This window comes from Triticum aestivum, chromosome 2A (genome assembly GCF_018294505.1).
Source record: "Triticum aestivum cultivar Chinese Spring chromosome 2A, IWGSC CS RefSeq v2.1, whole genome shotgun sequence".
Classification (NCBI taxonomy): Eukaryota; Viridiplantae; Streptophyta; class Magnoliopsida; order Poales; family Poaceae; genus Triticum; species Triticum aestivum.
Window position 1 is genome coordinate 720,146,629 of NC_057797.1, and position 23,495 is coordinate 720,170,123.

Sequence of the window (23,495 nt, forward strand, 5' to 3'; positions counted from 1 at the left end):
GGACCTCGACCCTCCGCCGGCAGGAGGGACCCCACTCTCGTTCTTGTTAGGTTCATCCTCTTGGTTGGGGTTATATGATGGTGGCGATGTCCCTCAATAGGAATCATGTTGGTCACATTCAATCCCCATCCCCATGGTGCATCTACAATCGTTGGAGGGCGTTTGGAGGTGTGTATTCACCAGATCTCCCGGGATTCAATCGGTGCCGGTCTTTAGAAGATCTATTTTAATCTAGTATTTCTTTGGGTGCTTATGACGTTTGATCCTTTCGATCTACGATTCTCTTCATCGGTGATGGTTGCTACTCCAGTGTGTTGGTCCTTTGGGGTTTCAGCACGATGACTTCCTGGCTGTCTACTATAACAAGATTTGCGAAACTCAAGTGAGGGAGGGGCGATGACGGCGTCGTGCCTTTGGCTTGATCTAGTGATTGTAGTCGTTCCTAGGTGATAATTTTCTTATAATTTTTGTGGCCTCTGATGTTCTCTTTACTCATGATTGATTATGAATAGATCGAAAGTTTCTCATGTAGAAACTACATAGTTTATCTTTTGGATTTTTTACACGGAGGCCTTGGCCTCAATCAACTAATTAAATAGAACAGAGTTGTCATGTTAATTTGGGTAAAATCAGGCGAAAACCGAAATTATGCGCACAAAGGCCGATCGTCATGTAGCATGACAATTGCCAATAGGGAATCCCCAACCAATATTACTACGACACAAACTTACAGATACGCCGGTAATAAGAGAACAACCGTCAAGACTGCCCATAAGCACCAAGGTCATCACCAACCGCCTTTGATCCAGCTAGTCCGACTTTGCCACATACAATCACCAACGATGCTATCCTCGCGACATCTGTCCAAGCACCGTAGCGCCAACAATAGGTACTCCAACTTTGACAACGAGGTTTACAAGAGAAATATGCAAGGCATGCGCTGCCCTAGCCCCCCGATATGGGCACCTTCATATTTCATTCTCACCAGCAAAACCACCACGCCAGCTCCAACTTCGCAAGGAATGATGAAACCCGAAAAGACCCATCGGACAAATCCAAAAGGTTTAATGCCGAAGCATGCAAAAATTATGCGGAACCTCAGTGTTGTCATCATCGCTAAACAAACCATGCTGTACGGATCCAGAGTAGTCTCCTTGGCATCCACGCCGAACAATCGATCCAGTCCCGGCTCTAGCAATCGAACCGTGGACATCCATGTTGACCCCTATACTCACACGAATTGTATTCGAGTGAACCTTTGGTTACCATATTCTATTCCTTTTGCTTTATGATACTTTACAAAAATCCAGGTCAGATATATCGGCATCCCGGATACCCCCCCCCCCCGAAATGTCTCCTGCACACAGGTCTGAGTGAGTGTGAGGGCGGCAACCCACAACCTCGCCGGTGATCGCTCTGACGCCGGCGGCCACCATCGAGCCCTGCTGCCATCGCCTTCCCGGCGGCAAGGGCGCCCAACACCACTCGCCAGTGGCCACCCTGTCGTGCCGCCGCCAACGACCTTGCTGCTGCTCGAGCGACGATCGCCCTGTCGCCGACGGCCGCCATCGACAGCCGACCTCCCGTTGCTGGTGATCATCATCGTCCACGACCGGCTCTGCAGTTTAGCTCCTCCAAGTAGGACAAACGCCAGAGAGGCTAGCAGGTTTGCTCTTTGCCCTAGTTTGCCGCGTCTGTTGTCCACCAAGCCCACCGCTGTTAGCAGTCATTCCGATCCACCCTGCTCGTTCTCCCACCCTTAGTAGTCAGTACACTCTCTCCAGCTCATTTATTTATTCCAAGAGCTCCCTCTCTTGATGCATGACAACCACTGCTTCTGTAGACTTGATTAGATCCTAGCTTGCTGCTCTCCCCGTACGACTAAGCTTGTAGTAATAGCTCTTTCACGCCCTTGGGGAGGTTTGTTTCCTTGCATGCATGATGAGCCCTAGCTCGTCCTCGAGTTCTGGAAGATATGAACACGCCTGACGATGTAGGCTTTAGAGAAGCCATGCAGCCACCGGACGAAGAGGGGCCTGTTTTGAGAGTTGCATGCTCGAGCGGTACAACTATGGTACTGTCTCGGTCATTGCCGGAGCCAGATGCCCCGCCGTGCTGCATGCCGCCTGTCGGTGTCAAAACCGGCGAATCTCGGGTAGGGGGTTTCGAACTATGCGTCTAAGGCGGATGGTAACAGGAGGCAGGGGACACGATGTTTTACCCAGGTTCAGGCCCTCTTGATGGAGGTAAAACCCTACGCCCTGCTTGATTATTCTTGATAATATAAGTAGTACAAGAGTAGATCTATCACGAGATCAGAGAGGCCAAACCCTACAAGCTAGCCTATGGTATGATTGTATGTTATCCTACAGACTAAAACCTTCCGGTTTATATAGACACCGGAGGGGGCTAGGGTTACACAGAGTCGGTTACAAGGAAGGAGATCTGCATATCCGTACTGCCAAGCTTGCCTTCCACGCCAAGGAGAGTCCCATCCGGACACAGGACGAAGTTTTCAATCTTGTATCTTCATAGTCCAACAGTCCGGCCAAAGGATATAATCCGGCTGTCCGGATACTCCCTAATCCAGGAGTCAGGACTCCCTCAGTAGCCCCTAATCCAGGCTTCAATGACGATAAGTCCAGCGCGCAGATTGTCTTCGGCATTGCAAGGTGGGTTCCTCCTCCGAATACTTCATAGAAGATTTTGAACACAAGGATCGTGTCCGGCTCTGCAAAACAAGTTCCACATACCACTGTAGAGAGAATAATATTTCCACAAATCTGATCTGCTGATGTACCCCGTAGCGTGGCATCACACCACAGCCAGGTCTTTATTCGAATCGTTTTTCATAACCTATCTCAGCGTGTTTCGTGAGGCAGTTTCCTTGGCACGTCTTGTCGAAGCAGAGATCGTGTCCCCTTATTACGGGATTCCCATCAATATGGACGTGGGTAACCCAACCACACCATCAATTACGGCGCTTGGGGATAAGCGAGTTTTACCAGGCTGGTGGGGGCGCATAGTTTCGTCCGCCCTTATAAAGGGATAAGGTTTCACTTTGTTCTACCCATGCCTTCTTCCTCCTTGCTCATCCATTTTCGCGCACTCGAGCTCCAGCGCCCAAGTCCACGTCCTTCTCCTCAACTCTCTCCAAACATGTCCGGAGCGGGAGGCAAGTGGATGGCCTCCTCCGTCACGGAGGGTCACATCAAAAACTACGTGGAGCCGAATACTTAGCCGCGGATATCGCGCACCGGCTGCCAGCCGTGGGGCAGATCGTCCCTACCCCGGAACCTCACGAAAGGGTGGTTTTCCTCCCCCACTTCGTCCACGGACTAGGGTTTCCCCTCCATCCATTCGTCCGCGGCCTCATGTTCTATTATGGGCTGGACTTTCATGATCTGGCCCCGAATTTCATCCTCAACATCTCGGCGTTCGTCGTCGTGTGCAAGGCTTTCCTCCGCATCCGGCCCCACTTCGGCCTATGGCTGAAGACCTTCAATATCAAGCTGAAGGTAGTAGGCGGCCAACAAGCGGAATGCGGCGGGGCCGCTCGAGGGCTCCTTTGTGGAGACCATAAAGGGTGGCAATCGGGGTGGTTCTACATCACCGAGCCGTGCGACACCAACTGGGTGGCGGCCCCTGAGTTTCGATCCGGAATCCCCACATGGCTCACTTCCTGGAAGGAGAAGGGCCTGTCTTGGGGCTCATCGGTGGAGCTGGACGGACTCCATAAGTGTATCCGGAACATGACAAGCAAGAAACTTAAGCTTGTCAACATAGTCCAGGTCATGCTCTTCCGCCGGATCCTCTCGTGTCAACAACGGGCTTTCAACTTATGGGAGTTCGACCCGGCCCAGCACCAGACTCTATGCGAGCTCTTCGACATGATGCATAAGAACGTCTGGAAGGTGCTGTTCAAGGGCGTCGAGGTCCCCCTTCTCTTACCGAGGGCCGCGAGCTAAGCGCGAAGCGCCCTGCAAATCCGGTAAGTTCTGTACATCTGGTAGGGTATTTATTTCCCATAGCTTTAACCATGTGCGGGGTCTGAGCTCCCATGCCTTTGACATGACTGGGTGGAGACATCGGAGCAGATTAACTGTCCGGCCCCTCTGCCCGAAGACCCTGCAGACACTCTCCTGACGGAGATGCGGACTCCGGCTCCTTATGAGGTGCCGGAGAAGACCAAGAAGAAGGCCACGTGAACCCGAAAGAGTTCCCGGCGCCAGGTGGTATCGGACACATCGTCCGATAACTCCGAGACACACTCCTCCTATGAAAACGAGGAGAAGGAAGATGTAGATTCTCCCCCTCCAGCCGGGGGAGACAAGAAAAGGAAGGCCGCCCCAACCGGGGAGGCCGAAGGGTCCAAGAAGGGAAGGACTCTCCTTCCGGACTGCTCCACCACCGCCGTCGACAGCGAAGACGAGTGGCTACTCAGGGCCAAGCCCCTAGTGAAGTCGTAAGTATTCGGATACCAGAGTAACTCATAGCATACTTTTGTTGCACTGCTTCTCCTAATGTCGAATATGATTATGCGATGTATGCTCGTCGGACGGTTCCTTGGACTCGTCGGATATGGATAGTGATACACTTCCAACCGCCTCCTCTCCTTGCCCTACGGGCAATGTCGAGGTATTGTCTCAAGGGGCACCGAGCCGGGGGGAGGTAGTTCCGGAGGTGCCTCAAGATGAACTTCCGGACTCCAGGCGTGAAGGGAGCAAGACTCCCCAGGGCTCCAAGTTCGGCCCCCAGCCGAACGCCGCGCCAGAACCTCCAGTGGTTCCGGACTCTGGCAGGCGGCCCCCTTCCAAGAGGGGCAAGCCGCCCGTGCCGATGACCTCTGTCCATCCAAAGGCACCGGACAACCTGCTAGGAGCGCTTCGCGGCGCTTCCATCGACGAAGAGCACCGCACTATTATGAGTGCGGTGATCAAGAAGGTTCAGTCCGCCAAGAGCAGACTGACTGAAGCATGTGCCATCCTTCTAACAGGCTTTGAGGTAAGTATTTTAAATATAGGAAAATATTACCGCATAAAAGTAGCCCCTGATGCTCTGTTTGGTGTTCACAAAGAAAAGCCGAATAGAGGATCAAATAATATCTGCAGGAGTCTAATATAAGTATGTCTGTATGCGTATGTCAAATTTTACGTAGTGAATCAATAGGAATGTAACTATTTGAATTTGAAACATAATTTAATTATGAAATGATCGTAAGATTACCTCGAGTGAAGAATAACTTATTTTGCACCCTGGGTGATGAATAGTAACACTATATATATATATAAATACTATTCTGATCACGGGATCAGAATAATATTCTGATCACAACATGAACTTACCGAGTACCGCGCCTGACCTTCCCCGAGTACTAGGTTGAACTTAAGCTAAAAGGTGTCCAAATGGGGCTTGCGATATACCATTGGAAAGCTATAGACATCAGTATCATGACCCAATTTAAATTTTTGGCAAAATGTAAGCGGTTTAAGAGCAGTTTTGAAAATCGTTTTTTCTTCATACAAAAAATGCGAATCGTATTTTCGACCGCATTTTAAACCATTTATCGGAATGAGGCAAATAATATGGCGTTGGAAAGCTGCTGAAAAACCGCTCCTACCACTTGTTGAAAGTTTTCTCTAATTCCCTATTGTTAAAGAGTAATTCGGAAAATCATAGAATTTCGCAAATGAAACACCCGAGTTTGTATTTTTGATGCTATTTCTAAACAGCTAATCCAATCGAGGCAAATAATATGGCGTTGGAAAGCTTATGAAAATGCGCTACTTTTTCATGTTAAAAGTTTTTTCTAATTTTGAACGGTTTAAAAGTAATTTAGAAAATGGTACAAGTTCCACCAAGTTCGTATTTTCGAGCTAATTTTTTAACAGTACGTCCAAATGCAGCAAATGATATGGCGTTGGAAAACTTGAAGAAATGTGAAACTTTTTTGTAGATATTGTTTTTCCTAATTCATTACGGTTTTATGTCAGTTTTGAAAATGGCTAAAAACATATTTTTGCCGTAATTTCTACAAACTTTATCAGAATGGGGCTAATAATATACCGCTGAAAAGCTACGGAAATTCGAAACTTTTTCATGTTGATGGTTTTCTATGATTCCTTGCCGTTTTCAAGTAATTTCAAAAATGACGAGATCGTTCGTTCTGCCTTTATCGCGAAACAGATTCTTCGAAAATGCACCGCGTGAAGAACCTGAACTTCTCGGTATGTCTACTTAAACTTCACTCTGTTTTTCACGTACTTTTTTTGCCCGTAGCTCTCCATCCACTGCTCGTAGCTCTCCATCCACTCATCGGAATTGAGCAAGTGATATACCGATGGAAAGCTGCTGTAAACACGCAACTTTCCCGTGTTGATCGTTTTTCATACTCGCGACAATTTTAAAAGTTTTTCATCTCAATTTCATTCACTATAGTAGTCAAACTTCTTGTTGTTTTCATGTTGAACTTCCGTGACATATTTTCGTTTGTAATTTTCTCATCCATTTCATCAGTGTGTACACAAATGATATTCTTTTTGTACAAACCTATCTCACAATATTTTTTTAACTTTCTCCGACTGAGGACTTGAACTTACCCAAATGATATTCCTATCATTTTGAAGTAAATTAGAGAAATGACGAGATCATGATTTCTGCCTTCATTGCGAAAGGAAACGCACTGCGTGAAGTAGTTGAACTTCTCGGGCATGTCTGTTTGAAACTCACTCTGTTTTTGACGTGCTACTTTTTGCACCGCGTGAAGTAGTTGAACTTCTGGGGCATGTCTGTTTGAACATCACTCTGTTTCACTTTATTATTATTTTATATTATATGAAATACACACCATGTAGTACGTGAACTTCTGGTTATTATCACTTTGCACTTCTCTCTAGTTTGAGAGAATTGTTTTAGAAACACAAAAAACAACATATTTTTTATGTATTTTGGACATCTAAATACACGGTGAACCTCTCTCACAAGAATTTGTTGAACTTTTCCTCACTGAGCACTTGAACTTCTAGCAACCATTTTTTCATTTATGAGTTGTTTTTAAAAGTGCAAAAAATGGTGTTGTGTTTTCATTTTTTGAACAGGTAAATCCTAGGTTTAATAAACTCTGAACTTCTCTATTATTTCAATATGAACTTCACCTTTTTATATTTTGAGTAAAGAATTGTATTTGATTTTTATACGGAAAAAGTCAAACATGGAAATATAAGGTGAACCTCTCTCGCAAGAATTTTTGAACTTCTCTAGACATAGTACTTGAACTTGTTTCAACAAAACTTTTAAGTTTTTATTTTTCTATACTTTTATTTCTCACCTAAATGCATTCCTTACAGTACTTGAACTTCTCATTGTCTTCACTATGAACTTCTGTCACATTTTAGTGTGTACGTCGAATTACATACAATTGAAGGCCGGACGTCATTTTTTGCCATCTTCAAACATGTAATTGGATGTCGGACTTCCCGCAATTAAATTCTAAACCATGCACGGAGGAGTACGGGAACTTCTTGCAACATACCTTTTAAGATTTTTGTTTTCTTATTTTCTGAACCTTCCGTGTAATAGTTGAACTTCTCACTGTTTTCACCTTGAACTTCTGTCACTTATTTTTGTTCAAGCTCTCTCATAAGAATTTTTGCACTTTTTTCATACGGAATGCCCACCGTGTAGTACGTAAACTTCTGGCGGTTATCAACCTGAACTTCTCTCGGTTACGTGAAAATATCTGAGTTTTTTTAAAACATTGAAGCGCTCCACCTATTTTAACTTGAACTTCTTGGTTTTATTATTTGAAGCGGGAAAATCCATTATTTTCATATAGATTAAACTACTTCGTTATGTTTAATTTGAACTTCTTGGTTTTATTTTTGAACACGAAAAAGTGGGAATATTTATTAAGATCGAACTAATTTGTTAGTTTAATTGAACTTCTTGGGTTCTTTTCAGAAATAGAAAAATCTGAATTTTTATTACGTTTCTAAAGATCCATTTTTTTCACGATCGAACTACTCTTTTATTTAAATTCAAACTTCTCGATTTCTTAACTATGACTTCTCTTGATTCTTGTACATGTACCTCTCCGAATTTTCCATTGAGTCTTGTACCTTTTTACCTTAAATTTTTTGTTCAACTACTCATTTTTTATCCATAATGATTGGACTATCGACACCATATACTTCATCATCGAGTCATATATAGTCATGAATCTTTTCTGTTCCGCACTACAAATCACACGAAGTAATCATGAATGTTTGAAAAATCAAAATTCTTATATATCGCGCTCAACCAGTAAAAGACAACTTAAAATCATACTTGCTTTGACTTTTTATAATATACCTTGGCCTTTTTCTCGATGTGACGACGTACTCGCCCAAAACTAAAGATAGAGTTTTTAATAAAGATTCATGAACTTAGAGTGTTTTTCATTTTGTTTTTTAAGATACATGCTTCATTTAAATTAGTTATTTTGTTTATTTTTCAAACTCAGAATTATGCTTCTCATTCCAACTTCACCGAAGATATATTTTTTACTTTCGATGTTACATGTCTTCAGAGGTTCTATTTTGAAGATTTTAGTGCTTTTGACCTCCCTTGCTTTTTCACAATGAACTTCGTCTTTATTTATTTTTATTCTATAGTGTTCTAATTTTTCCAAATCTCCATATTTCATGTCTCCAAACTATTATTTTTTATTAAATGTCCTTTGAACTATGTTTTTCATAAATGCGTGAAATTTGTAATGTCATTTTGTGACTAGTTGGGTTTGGTAGTAACTCTCGTAAAATCAACATCCATCAGCCAAAGAACTTTAACTAAACTATTCAAAAGGAAACTTTAACTAGTACACTGTTCTCGTAAAATCAACACACATCAGTCAAAACACTTTGATACAAGTAGCACTAGAAGTACCACATACGTTCCTTTCAAACAAATACAATATTCTTTTTATACACAAAGCTGTACTTGCTTTTACACCACACATTTCGGTCCTTATCTCTCCATCTTACCTCCTGGAATAGACCACAACCACACGTTTATTTTTTGTTCTCTCTCTGCTCAGTGTAACTTGTCTTTGCTCATGGATACGAAACTAGTTAACTGAATGTAGCAACCCGAGCTAGAGAAGATCATGTTAACAGCTGGTTTAGGCGGCCGACGAACATGGTCAGACCAACTCTTCGACCTTGTAAACCCTGTACTTCACGGGGTGGTGGCCAGCATCCCCGCTGGAGAAAGATGAATATGTCGATCTGCTACTTCTTCAGAGTTTGACCTGCATAGTTCTTCAGAGTCTGACCTACTACATCATCACACAGGATGGAGCGGACATGCTCGTCTTGGTGGGTAACCTCCACGCTGAGGAGGTAGGTGTCCTCGAACGCATCTGCTGCGGTAGGATGGTCTCGGTGTAGATGAACCGACGACAACTGCGATGGAGAAAAGAACGATGAGGAGAGATGGCTATCCGCATGGACTGCTCACGAGCGAGATGGCGGACTGCCCACACAAAATGGAGGGGCTGACGACTTGTGTATGGTGCAGGTCACAGCGGCGGGGCAGATAGCACACCGGCCGCAACTGCTTGGGGAAGCTGCAGCCAAGTTGTGGGGGAGGAAAGGGAAGCGGTGCATGGAGCTATGCATAGCGCATCACGGGGATGTGGTGGCGACATAGGGTGGCGCACTGGGTGGCGGCGGGTTTCAGGAGGCCGGCGGCGCACGAGGTGGTGGCGAGTTTCGGGAGGCCGACGACGCGCGGTGTGGCAGCGGGGTCCTGAAGCTCATCGGCGCACAGGGTGGCGGCGGGATCCCGAACGAGGTGCCCGAGCGGCGGTTGGGGATGGAGGCAACCGCTGCGGTGGTTGCGGGAGGAGGCGGTCGGGAGGCGCGATGTGCCGGGGGCGGTGGTTCGCCAGCGGTCCGCGTGTGGGGGCGCGTGGGGTGGATCTGCGTCCATGGGAGATGTGGGGAACGGGAGGTGGAAGACAATTGTGTGGGCCGGTTCTTTTGTTTGTCGGGAGTTTGGAAACACCCAGTCGGGCCTATATAGGACCAGCCATGATCCAAATAGTTATTTTGATCCTGGGATTAGAATAGTGTCACTATATATATATACAAAATGATAGGATCATCATGGATGTGCCATGGGCCACGACCGAAGTGGCGACACTGAAGCGAGCACTGTCCGAGGCCGAAAACAAAGCGGCCAAGGAGCGCACCGAGCGGGAAAAACAAGAGGCGCGGGTGGGCGAGGTGCAGTAAGAGCTCCAGGCTCTTGTGAAGAAGCACGAGGCTTTGGAGCTTGACTCGAAGACGTGAGAGTCCGAGCTTGCCGCGGCCCTCGAGAGGACAAAGCATGCAAGGCTGAAGCCCAAAAGGCCCTCCAAGAGATTGAGGCAATGAGGAAGATAGCGGCGGGTAAGGCATTCAATATGCAAAGCAAACACGTGAAAGTAAATTACTTATTACTTACCCGAGTCCGGAGCTCTCCAGGAGCATTCACAGATTTGCCCCGCAGCGTGTCGGATGCCGCGAAATATTACCAGGCCGAGGAGGGAAGCTCGACGGAGAAATTTTTCTGGTCTCAGTATACTGGGACCGAACACCCAATGCCTATGAGCGACCAGCTGAAGCAACTGGTCGAGCTGCACAAGGCGGCCGAACAGGCCATGAGGGGCCTTATAGTCCGGATGTGGCCTAGCGACTCCCTTCCCAACAGCTACTTCGGCCTGGTGAGGCGGCTTGTGGATGCCTGCCCATGGCTGGAAGTCATAAAGCGGTCCGTTTATATCGAAGGTGCACACCGGGCTTTTGCCCGTGCGAAGGTGCACTAGGCCAAGATGGACGCCGAGAAGCTGGTGAAGGAGGGGCCGCCGCAGGGCAAGGAGCATCGCCACCCCGAAATGTATTATGAGGGTGTCCTGGAAGGTGCCCGTCTTGTGGCGGACGAGTGTGCGAAGGTTGTAATTTTTGAATGAACTTGCTCGTGTGATCCTGTACTATGAAAACTTGTTCATATGCGCTATGCAATGCTTGTTTAAATTTAAAATATTACCTTCTGTGCGGCTGTTTATCAAATTTGAGAGATGGCCAGTCGTCGGCTTCTACCCCTATGCCATGAGTGTTGGGGTGTTCGGGATAAACCTGAGCACTCTTTTTCCCATTGTTGGGTCCTTCGAGGGAGGTGCTCAGCACAACGAACAAGGCAATCAGACTATAATGCTTTATCACTCTCACTTAGCCATAGAAGTCTACAATTTTAAATTTTGGTGAAGCCCCTAGTATTCGGAAGGCCAAATTCGGGGCGCTATACACGCCTTAAGCCGGACAAAGCCGACTCCTCGCTCTAAGCGGCATAAGTCTTGAGGAACTCGAGACCTCTCGAACAGCAACCAGCTCTTGCCTTATCATGGCAGTCAGTTTTAGTTTTCTCTACTGAGGTGCTTGCCCAGATGAACCGGGGCACAATCGCAGTAGTTCTCCCAGTGCTACCTTAGCCGATATAGCGGAATGTAAGGTACCAAAACATGGGAGCCGGGCAAACCCAACTATTGACCCAAGACATGATTCGGAGCTGATGCATATAATGCTATAAGTTCGGGGTGCCGCACTGTCAAAAGTTTTCGGACTTCTCACGCCGTATTATGGGGTAAGCTTAAGCCCTTGGCGTATTGGCCGTATCAGAGTGTATGGGTGTTGAATGTCATGAATATATATATATATATATATATATATATAAGAAGAATAGAGAATGCGATAATAGTCTAGTGCTATGCATTGTTTATTCAAAAAGGTGCATCGAAGCAGAATGATACAAGTAGTGCGATAAGCAAAAAGTAGGACTATTTGACATGTCCCCTCCAAGGGCAAGCTGAGGAATGGTATTTAAAGCAGGTATTTCACTCGTTATCATAGACCACCTGGGAATTCCATGATGCGACGTAGCTTTCTGCCTCCTTGGTTGTTGTATCGTGTGTCCGTCAATCATACTGCCGGACGGGGTTTCCAGAGAGTAAAGTCCTGAAAGAGAGAAAAAAATAATAAGGCGGAAAGCCCCTAGTGCGGTTGAGCCACGTTTTGGGACGTGTCGTAGTCGTGCCCCCCATCTATGCCCATGGTATTTTCAATGCGTAATTATGTATGCGTGGCTCGGATTTCGCCGTTTGGCTAGGACTGGGGTGGGGGTCGCATTGCTATGCGAGCTCGGAATGTGCCAGGCGGTCTTGTTGCCGATTACTCCGGGCGCGCTTGAAGGTGTCCGGGTCTTTAATCGCCGAACTGGTGGATTGCCTTAAGAGGCTGGTTTGGGCTTCTACTTCGAGGGCCGTAGTGTGCTCCTCCGTGCGGAGAGAGCGCTCTGTGTTTCTATTGACTATGATGACCCCCCCGAGGTCCTGGCATCTTGAGCTTGAGATATGCATAGTGCGGTACCACGTTGAATCTCGCAAATGCGGTTCGCCCGAGCAGTGCATGATAGCCACTACGGAACGAGACTATATCAAAGATTAACTCCTCACTTCGGAAGTTATCCGGGGATCCGAAGACCACTTCTAGTATGACTGAGCCTGTGCAATGGGTCTCTAGACCTGGTATGACGCCTTTGAAGGTCGTTTTTGTGGGTTTGATCCTTGAGGGGTCTATACCCATTTTGTGCACTGTGTCCTGATAAAGCAGGTTCAGGCTGCTGCCACCGTCCATAAAGGACTCGAGTGAGGTGAAATCCGTCGATGATTGGGTCTAGGACCAGTGCGGCGAATCCGCCATGACGGATACTAGTGGGATGGTCCCTGCGATCGAAGGTGATCGGACAGGAGGACCATGGGTTGAACTTTGGGGCGACTGGCTCCAACACATATACATCTCTTAACGCACGCTTCCGCTTCCTCTCAGGGATGTGGGCTGCGTATATCATGTTCACCGTCCGCACTTGTGGGGGGAACCTCTTCTGTCCTCCAGTGTTCGGCTGCCGGGGCTCTTCCTCGTCATCACTATGTAGCTCCTTATCTTTGTTTTCGGCATTTAACTTGCCAGCCTGCTTGAACACCCAACAATCCCTGTTAGTGTGGTTGGCTGGCTTGTCGGGGGTGCCGTGTATTTGACACGAGCGATCGAGTATACGGTCCAAACTGGACGGGCTCGGAGTGCTTCTTTTGAATGGCTTTTTCCGCTGACCGGGTTTAGAGCCTTTGAATCCGGCATTGACTGCCGTATCCTCGGTATTGTCGCTGTTGATGCGACACTTGTGTTTGTTGCGACGTGACCTGCTATTGCTATCCTTGGTATCCGAAGTACCATGGTTCTTTGATATGTTGTTGTTGTGAGCCAGCCAGCTGTCATCTCCCGCGCAAAAGCGGGTCATGAGTGTCGTGAGGGCTGCCATAGATTTCGGCTTTTCCTGGCCAAGGTGCCGGGCGAGCCACTCGTCGCGGATGTTGTGCTTAAAAGCTACTAGGGCCTCTACATCCGGACAGTCGATGATTTGTTTTTTCTTTGTCAGGAACCGTGTCCAGAATTGCCTGGCCGATTCCTCTGGCTACTGAATTATGTGGCTCAAGTCATCGGCATCTGGTGGTCGCACATAAGTGCCCTGGAAGTTGTCGAGGAATGCGGCTTCCAGATCTTCCCAACAGCCAATGGATTCTACTGGCAGGCTGTTGAGCCAATGCCGAGCTGGTCCTTTGAGTTTGAGTGGGAGGTATTTGATGGCGTGTAGATCGTCACCGCGGGCCATGTGGATGTGCAGGAGGAAGTCCTCGATCCATACCGCAGGATCTGTTGTGCCGTCGTATGATTCAATATTTACGGGTTTGAAACCCTCTGGGATTTTGTGATCCATTACATCGTCTGTGAAGCATAGGGGGTGCGCAGCGCCTCTGTACTGGGCTATATCGTGACGCAGCTCAAATGAGTCTTGTCCACTGTGTTCGGCTCGGTCGAATTTACTTTTACTGTATCCGGCGTGACGGTTATCGTCTCGCATAGTGGCGCGCACTCGTGATCCGTAGATCGATCTTGCGTGTTTTGCTTTGTCATCCAATATGTCTCGCAGGTCTGGTGTATTTCCCCGTGCTTTGACATTTTTATTTGAGTGGCATCGGGGTGCGGGCTGAGCTTTTGGCTGGAATGCCTCTCTGTCACGGCCACGAGGTGGCCGATCAGCCGCGTCATACGCTAGAGATATAGGTTTTGGTGCTTCCTCCTCCAGTCGGGGTAGCAACCTGCGCTTTGGGTAACTCTTGGAGGGGCTTTCGAGTTTATATTCCTCGGCCGCAAGGACATCAGTCCATCTGTCAGCTAGCAAATCTTGATCAGCTTGAAGCTGCTGTTGCTTTTTTTAAGGCTATTTGCCGTGGCTATAAGCCGACGCTTGAAGCGCTCTTGTTCGATGGGATCCTCGGGCACGACAAATTCGTCATCGTCAAGGCTTGCCTCGTCTTCGGAGGGAGGCATGTAATTACCATCCCCCGCCTCTCCATCTACTGCTCTCTCGGGAGGGCTGGCTTCTCCATTCTCCTGCTCTAAATCTTGCTGGAGGGGATTGTTGTCATCTTCGGCACTGTCCGGAGTGCTATTATCTCCTATGCAGGTATCACCGCTTTTGCCTTGGCGAGACTTAGAGCGGCGCCGCTGACGTCGGCGCTTGGGTTGCTTCTTGGAGGGGTCATCCTCCGCTGTCCCATCGCCATTGCCTTCTTTGGGTGTGTCCAACATACATATCATATGATGAGGTGGCTGTCCGGTGCCCTGTGGGCAGTGGTTCTTGTTCGCCTCCTGCATCGTCGTCCATACCGCCGATGTCTTCGGAGTCGAAGTCGAGCATGTCGGTCAAATCGTCGACAGTGGCTACTAAGAGTATCTCCAGCCGCGCCGACATCGAAAAAACGGCCCAGTCGCGCCCCCAGAAGCCCGTTTTTCGCCGTCTCGGGGCGAAACTGGTGTCCGCGGACCCAGGCTGAACCTTGCTTCCTCGGGGGCCTGGGGCATCGGCACAAGCGAAAAGGGCGCGTGGGTCCGCCCTGTCGGTGAGGCGAGCGCCTCTTCCCGCCATTTCTTCTCGCGTTTTCCCCACTTCCCTCCCGTACTCTTCCTTCCTCCCGCCAATCTCCCTCCCGCTCGCCTCCCTCCCAGCCGGCCGCCATGCCACCGAAGAAGTACGCCGCCCCCCGCGCGGCCGCAACCGCGACCGCCTCCATCGCCCAGATGAAGCAGAGAAAGCCAAGGGCGCCGCCGATCAAGACACTGGGCATGTCAAACGCCGAGTGGAGGGAGGAAGTTCAGCGGCGGGAGGCTGTCACCGCCGACCTGTGGAACAGGGCCATCGCCAAGAAGGCCTGCGACAACGCGGCGTGCGCAGCTGCGGCTGCCTCGGCGGACCAAATCGAGGCCGAGGTGACTCGCGCGGGATGATGAATCCACCTAGAAGCCACGCCCAGTACGCGCCCTGGGGCCAGCAAGGCGTCGGCTCTCCGCAACCATGGGGATCGTGCACAGTGAGTTCAACCCAAACGTCACCTTCCCCCATGGATACCCGGCCCAGCGCACGCCCTCTCCCGCCTTCGCCGGCATGTAGTACCCTCCATACAACTACTCGCCGCCCGCCTACGCTTCCTCCCCGATGCCCCTGCTACACTGTGGCCTGCTGCCCTTCTCGCACCTCGGCGACACCGACGAGACCGAGGCCGACATGGACGACATCATCGCGACAGGTTCGGCCGCGGCCGCCGCATCTCCCGGGTTTGTCACCCAGGACAAGGTGGTGGATCTCAGCGACGGCATGGATGGCGAGCTCGGCTACATCTACGGCAAGGACGAGTAGGAGGAGCAGAAGGAGGAGGACGTCGAGGAGGAGGAGGAGGAGCCGACGCCTGCGACGGCGAAGGGGCGCAAGAAGAAGCGGGCGGCCAGGACAGGCGAGCCGCGCATCAAGTGGGCGTCCAAGGAGGAATGCCTCGCCGAAGCATGGAAAGTCGTCTGCCTCGACCCGACCATTGGCACGAACCAGAGCATCGACACGTACTGGGACCGCATCAAGGCCGAATTCGACGAGCGCAAGCTCGTCGACCCCTACTTCAAAGGCGTCTACATGCAACGTGGCTCCGAGGCGATGGCGAACCATTAGGGGCGTATCCAGGGGCGTGCCACAAATGGCATGGGGTCGTCGAGGAGGTCGCGGCTCGCCCGGAGAGCGGCGCCAGCGTCGAGGATCAGGTATGCCACGCCGGCCTCCCGCCTCTCTTCGCCGTGTACGCGAGCCAACTGTTTGTCCCTCCGCGCAGTTGCTGCGCATGTTCACCCTGTACCGGCAGAGCAACAGCGACGCCAAATTCAAGTACCTCCACGTCTACAAGCGCATTGACAAGTGCGAGATGTGGGCGGACGTCCGGCGCACCCTTGACAAGGCCAAGGAGACCTACAAGCCGGACGCGCCGACTCCTGGCGCATCGGAAGGGCGGCCAGACGGTAACAAAGTTGCCAAGAAGGGGAAATACGCCGACACGACAACCGCTCGAGTGCAGGAGTCAATCGAGCACTACCTCGCCGACGCGCAGGCCCGGGCCGTCCTTCGTGAAGAGAAGACCGAGGCGCGGTGGTCGACGTTGATGTCCAGCAGCACCGTCAAGCTCGACCTGCTCCGGACGAACGTCGCCGCGAAGAAGAGAAACACTGACCTGGCTTTCCTGCTGGGCGGGGCGGACATGCTCCAGAGCACCGACGAGGCGGTAAAGGTGTGGTACTTGGCGAAGCGCGGCCTCATCCTGAACCAGCTTCCCTCAACAAGGCCGCCGACGCCGACGCACACGCCGCCACCGCCGCCAAGCCCACGTGATGACGCCTCCACGACGCCCAGCACCACCAAAGCCGCGCCGACACCGCCCAGCGCAGAGGCTGCTCCGACACCGCCAAGCCCGCACACGCCAACTCCGCCGACGCCTGGGGCATAGCCCGCCGAGGGATGCGCACGCGAACTTCTGCCGCTCTATTTTTTGTACGCCGAACTGTGGCTTGCGATCGCCCGACTTGTGGCGTCTTTTGTGTGAGGGAACAACCAAGTTCGAATTTTTCGCGTCCTGGGGGCAGCGCCTGGGGGCGTGACTGGGAGTTAGGTTGCCCCCAGGGGCCGAACTAGCATTGGTTCGCCCCCAGACCGCCCTTTTTTAGCGCCCTGGGGGGCCGAACGGCTGGAGATGCTCTAAGTGGGTGGTGGGTGGGCGGCGAATTTCTTCATCATCCGCATCCCAATCCTGCCGGACATAGTTCGGCCAGGACTCTCCTGACAAGGAGAGAGACCTTAATGAGTTCAGTATGTCGCCGAAGGGCGAGTGCTGTAAAATATCCGCGGAGGTAAACTCCATGATCGGCGCCCAGTCGGATTCGTTAGGCACGGGCGCAGGCGGTTCGGAGTCCGTGGCCGGGGAATAATCCGGCAGTTTGGCGTCACGGCTCTCGTGAAGGGTAAGGTCGATACTCGGCTTGATTGTCGCTGAGGATACGGCCTCCGTGGCGGGGTCTATCCACCCGTCCATGGATGGCACAATTGGCTCCGACTTGAGGGTCCGAGCGGTTGCCGGTGCGATCTCCTAAACACTGTCCGATGGTAGAGCTAAATCATGCTCATCGTGACCGTGTGGCGCACTCGGCAGGGGCTCAAATCCGTTGAAGATCAAGTCTCCGCGGATATTGGCCGTGTAGTTTAAGCTTCCAAACCTGACCTGGTGGCCAGGGGCGTAACTCTCAATCTGCTCCAGATGCCCAAGCGAGTTGGCCCGCAGTGCGAAGCCGCCGAATACAAAGATCTGTCCGGGGAGAAAAGTCTCACCCTGGACTGCATTGCTATCGACGATTGAAGGAGCCATCAAGCCTAATGATGACAACACAGAGGAACTCTCAATGAAAGCACCAATGTCGGTGTCAAAACCGGCGGATCTCAGGTAGGGGGTCCCGAACTGTGCGTCTAAGGCGGATGGTAACAGGAGGCAGGGGACACGATGTTTTACCCAGGTTCGGTCCCTCTTGATGGAGGTAAAACCCTACTTCCTGCTTGATTATTCTTGATAATATGAGTAGTACCAGAGTAGATCTACCACGAGATCAGAGAGGCTAAACCCTAGAAGCTAGCCTATGGTATGATTGTATGTTGTCCTACGGACTAAAACCCTCCGGTTTATATAGAAACCGGAGGGGGCTAGGGTTACACAGAGTCGGTTACAAGGAAGGAGATCTGCATATCCGTATTGCCAAGCTTGCCTTCCACGCCAAGGAGAGTCCCATCCGGACACGGGACAAAGTCTTCAATCTTGTATCTTCATAGTCCAACAGTCCGGCCAAAGGATATAATCCGGCTGTCTGGATACCCCCCTAATCCAGGACTCCCTCACCGCCATTCTGGATGAAGGTGTGTTCTTCTTGCCGGCCTTTCTCGCAAAAATCCTTTGCCACTGGTTTGGGGGCAACCCGGCTGGTTTCCGGGTACAGCCGTTGGCCGTTGTCCATTTCGAATTTGAAGTGGCCCATGTAGGCGTTGCATGGGAGATCATACGTAAAAATGTCTAGACTTGGGGGCCGATGCACGTGGCCATCTCCTTGAGTAACGGTAAACGTGCCAGGCTGGATGTGAGGCGCAGACCTAGGATGTGCACTATGCACCCCCCTTTCCCCTTCGCTACATGGACCTTACCCTGGCACGGTGCAACGCTCCTCCAATCTCTCGTTCAGTGTGAAAGATCCTCTTAGCCCGGTTTTCCCGCGGCCTGTGGAAGAAGAGTCTCCGCGGCTGCATGCACCATGCAATAGTAATCATGCTCATATCTTAAATCCTATTCACTCGCAGGCTGCCATGCATGCCGACCAACCCGATGGCCCGACCTACAGGCACGCTGATGAGATCCTTTCTTCTATCCGGGACGCCCCTGCTAGCTGTCGCGAAAACCAACATAATGACATGTCTGTCCTGCGCCATAATTCCTACTTGCATGCCCTACTATCACGTCGGGCGCCTGGGAATCAAGCAAGCTCAGCGCAGCGCGTCGCCTCCAATGCAATAAAGAAATCTGCAAAGCCTAAGGATTTGCATCTTAGATGCTATAGGTGCCTATCTTACAGCCACCGGCGTAAGGATTGCAAAGACCCCATTGTCTGTTGGTCCTGCCGACAGGTGGGCCACATTCTATCCCAATGCATCTCCCGGCGCGGCTCATCGTCTTCGTGCGCTACCCCCACGCCTCCTTATAACACGACGGTGTCCCCCCGCTCTCCCAAGCCTTCCAGCCCCCACTGCCTCCTCCTGCTCTCTAGCACTTCTACCTCCTAAGCCTGGGCCTCTCGCCTCCATGGAGCCGGTGGTCCGAGGCCATCCCACCTCTCTCGATGTTCACTACCGACTGCTTCCAGACCAGAATGCCCAAGTTTGCCTCGTAAACATCTCTTCGCCCATGTCTGGTTTCCTTCCTTGGTTCAAGCGCCTCTTATCGGAACGGCGCGACATCACTATTGTCCAGCTTGCCAGATGTGCTACTGGCACTGTGTTCACTGTCTTCCATCGGGAGGCGAATCAAGTGGCTGCCATGAGAGCCAGCCCATTGGAAACTGACACCCGTCGAGATGGTAAGCCCGACACCAGAACGCCTCTGCTTGATGACGAGAGCCTTAGCACTGCTCATTTCTACAAGTTTCTCACCTTTCAAGGAAAAAACTATACGCCAGCCTGCTTCATTTGGTACAGAATCATACCCCACAAACACCACATCTTCCTGTGGATTGCGCTCCGGGACAAACACGACACCAGAGATAATATGTTAAGCAAGCATTGGGATAAAATTCTTTCACATAATGGTTGTGATCTATGCCCAGCTGCGGAGACAATGAGCCACATTTTACTACGATGTAAACTAGCACAAGCACTATGGTCCAACTTAGGCCTGCAGGAGCTACCCACATCTTCTACAGAACCTAAAGTTTTCCTATTCTCCGAACAACCAAGGGCACTGCACGGCAAGCTATGGCATATTCTCTTCGCGACATGTGCGGTCACACTTTGGAATGCCAGGAACGCACAAGTGTTTGATGGATCTTTTTGGCAAGAGCGCCAGGTATACAATGGAGTCACTGAGCTGATCAGACTATGGAGCCTGCATGCCCCACAACATACTAGGCGGAGCCTTTGGGATTGGGCAACTGCTTTTGCTCCTAGTTAGCAAGATGTGTTCTCTCCCGTTCTTCTATCCTGCACTATGTATCTTAGCATAGGCCTGGTGATGGCATGCTGTACAAATTGTGTGGCGTAAACATCACCTTCATGTAAATGACTGTGGTCATCCAGGTTTTCGCCCATTTTGAATGCATAAGGTAGAAAATGCTCTACCTTTTTATTCAAAAAAATATCGGCATCCCTGTGAGTCAAAATCATTGGCACTATATGTCAGTCTCCTTGTTATCGGTTTTCTTGTCTTTTCTCGTTCTCGTGTTCCCGCATCCCCGTGATCAATTCATGCTGTGTCTGGCCAGATGTTGATGGATTCTGTCACACTGAGAGGGCCTGAAGAATATCTTTTCATCGCATGAGGAGAAAATCCTAGTCTTGAGCTATGTAGTCCCTTGCCATACGTTTCCTATGAACATGTAACTTGTTGTTACGATCACCCTGTTATGGTTGACGTTGGACCAACCCCAAAGTGCATCATCCAGTATGAAGTGACTCAATGTTCTCATGGTCTAAAAAATTGTGCATATGTTAACTTTCTATGTTATGGACTATAAACCTATGATGAAATTATCTGGAAGTATAACATACAACTTGGGTCAATTCAACACAAGTGGTCCTCCAACATTGTGCCCTCGATATTGTTGACATCATCATTACACTTAACTATAACCATGATCGGGAAAACAAAATCATCATGCAATACTTGAGCTAGTCCTAATGGCAAGACTAGGAACCTTATTTTTACCGTTTATAATCCTACACGTGCATGTGATTTTTTCTCTGAACCTCTTAGTTTTCACAAATTCGAGAACCATAGCAATTTTATCATAGAATAAAAACATCAATTATAAATTTAGAAATAAATAATAACATAATTATTATTGCCTCTAGGGCATATTTCCAACAATTGCTTCCAAGAAATTCAACAACCGCCTTGATCCCCGCATCCCCGATAGAAACCATTTGACGGGTGGTAAGACCATCGGCGATGGTGGTTTCTCCGTGAATAATCAATCTGAATAAGGGATGTTCCTTCAGAGATTTAGTGGGATAATTCGAGTGCACAAAGCATGTACACATTTATCACACACACAAAATTTGGAGTCATAATTTAGGTACCTCCCTATATGGGCGGGCATGTAACTTTAGTGCAACTACGCCCGTTAGGATTCAACAAGTTCAATCTGCTGGATATATAGGAAGATAGGGGAGGGGTGTTTTGGCTCCCTGGAGCATATGCTCCCAGATGAACAGTAAATTAAAAAAACTATTTTTTGTAGATGTGTTTGTTAGTCCCTTCCAGTACTCCAAGGTGTGCTGGTGCTAAGGCTACCACATAGGCAAAAAAATGATGTGACAAAGCACTTGTCGGTGTCAAAACCGGCGGATCTCGGGTAGTGGGTCCCGAACTGTGCATCTAGGCCGGATGGTAACAGGAGGTAGGGAACACGATGTTTTACCCAGGTTCGGGCCCTCTTGATGGAGGTAAAACCCTACGTCCTGCTTGATTAATATTGATGATATGGGTAGTACAAGAGTAGATCTACCACGAGATCAAGGAGGCTAAACCCTAGAAGCTAGCCTATGGTATGATTGTTGTATATGGAGTTGATTGCCTACGGACTACAACCCCCCGGTTTATATAGACACCGGATAGGGTTAGGGTTACATAGAGTCGGTTACAATGGTAGGAGATCTTGAATATCCGCATCGCCAAGCTTGCCTTCCACGCCAAGGAAAGTCCCATCCGGACACGGGACAAAGTCTTCAATCTTGTATCTTCATAGTCCTGGAGTCCGGCTGAAGGTATAGTCCGGCTACCCGAACACCCCCTAATCCAGGACTCCCTCAGTAGCCCCCGAACCAGGCTTCAATGACGATGAGTCCGGCGCACAGAATGTTCGGCATTGCAAGGCGGGTTCTTCTCCAAATCTTGTGTACCTATAGGAATAATGTCTGATTTTTGTAATGTAGTGCTCCTCGGCTTCCACGCCCAATAATGGCCGTCTTCCATGTGTCAAACGAATGCGAAAAGCCGGGGCGTTTTTACATCCATACCCCTAGCCGTATAAATGAGCCGCCTATTTAACAGGATGGGGATTTAGGTCCAAACCACATCTTCTCCTTTACGTGAGTTATCATCGGAGCGCTTCCAGCAAAGGTCCATTCCAACGTGACCAGCCGTCGCAGCTCCTCCCCTCGCCCCTCCGGTCCCAAACCCGGGGACTGGGAGAGTTGCACCATCCCGCATAGCGAGTTAGTGTCGCTTCTGGCCAAGGGATTTCTCCCTCAGGCATACCTGGTCCCGGTCCGAGCCGGTCTCGCCACCTACAATGGCGGAAAACAAGCGGAGAGCACCCCCAACCCTATCTAATAAGGGGACTGGGATTTCCAATTCATCCATTTCTCCGCGGGCTTCTGGAGTTCTACGGCCTCCAGCTGCACAATCTCATGCCCGCCTCCGTATTGCATATTGCGGGTTTCGTCGCCCTTTGCGAGCTATTTTTATGCGTTGAGGCTCATTTCGCGCTGTGGAAGAGGTTATTCTGCCCGGTGCCCCGTTCTCAACAGGGGTCCATATACCAGGTGGGCGGAGCCGAAGTATGGCGCATCGCCGGGACCGAATACCTATCCGGAACCCCAAAGAAGGCGTCCGAGGACTGGCCTTTGGAATGGTTTTACATAGATGACGTCCCACTACCAGACCCTATCCGGGTCGGTCTCCCTGAGTTCAATAGTGCTCCATTGAAGAAACGCTTGAGCTGGCATCCGTGGAGCTCTCAGAGAGAAAGCAACAGAGACGTCATTTACCTGATGGGCCGGATAAGACTGTTGGCTCATTCCGGACTAACCATGATCGGAGTCATGTCCGCATGCATTATGCGGGGGGTGCAGCCACTTCAATATAGAGGCCACCCCATGCGGGATTTCAACGGGGAGGATGACACCACACGTTACGGTCGTAAGGGGCCGGCCTCAGCCGCCGCCTTAGTAAAGATCTTATCCTCTTTGTACAAGGGAGAAAAGGAGGAGTTCCTCCGCGTCAACCCGCGGGCCGGATTCAGTATGTACGATCCTCCAAGTTGCGTAAGTGAACAATTGTGCTTGCCTGTTTGTTTTGTACTCCATGGTTAGATAGGTAGTCTAACGACTTCAATGCAGGAACTACGACAGGAGGTAAAGGATATAAACAGCCGCCCTCCACAGCCCGAGGACCCAGAACGGTCCCTCAATCCGGACTCCGAAGAGGATCCGGACATATCGGTGGAGCTTATCGACAGGGT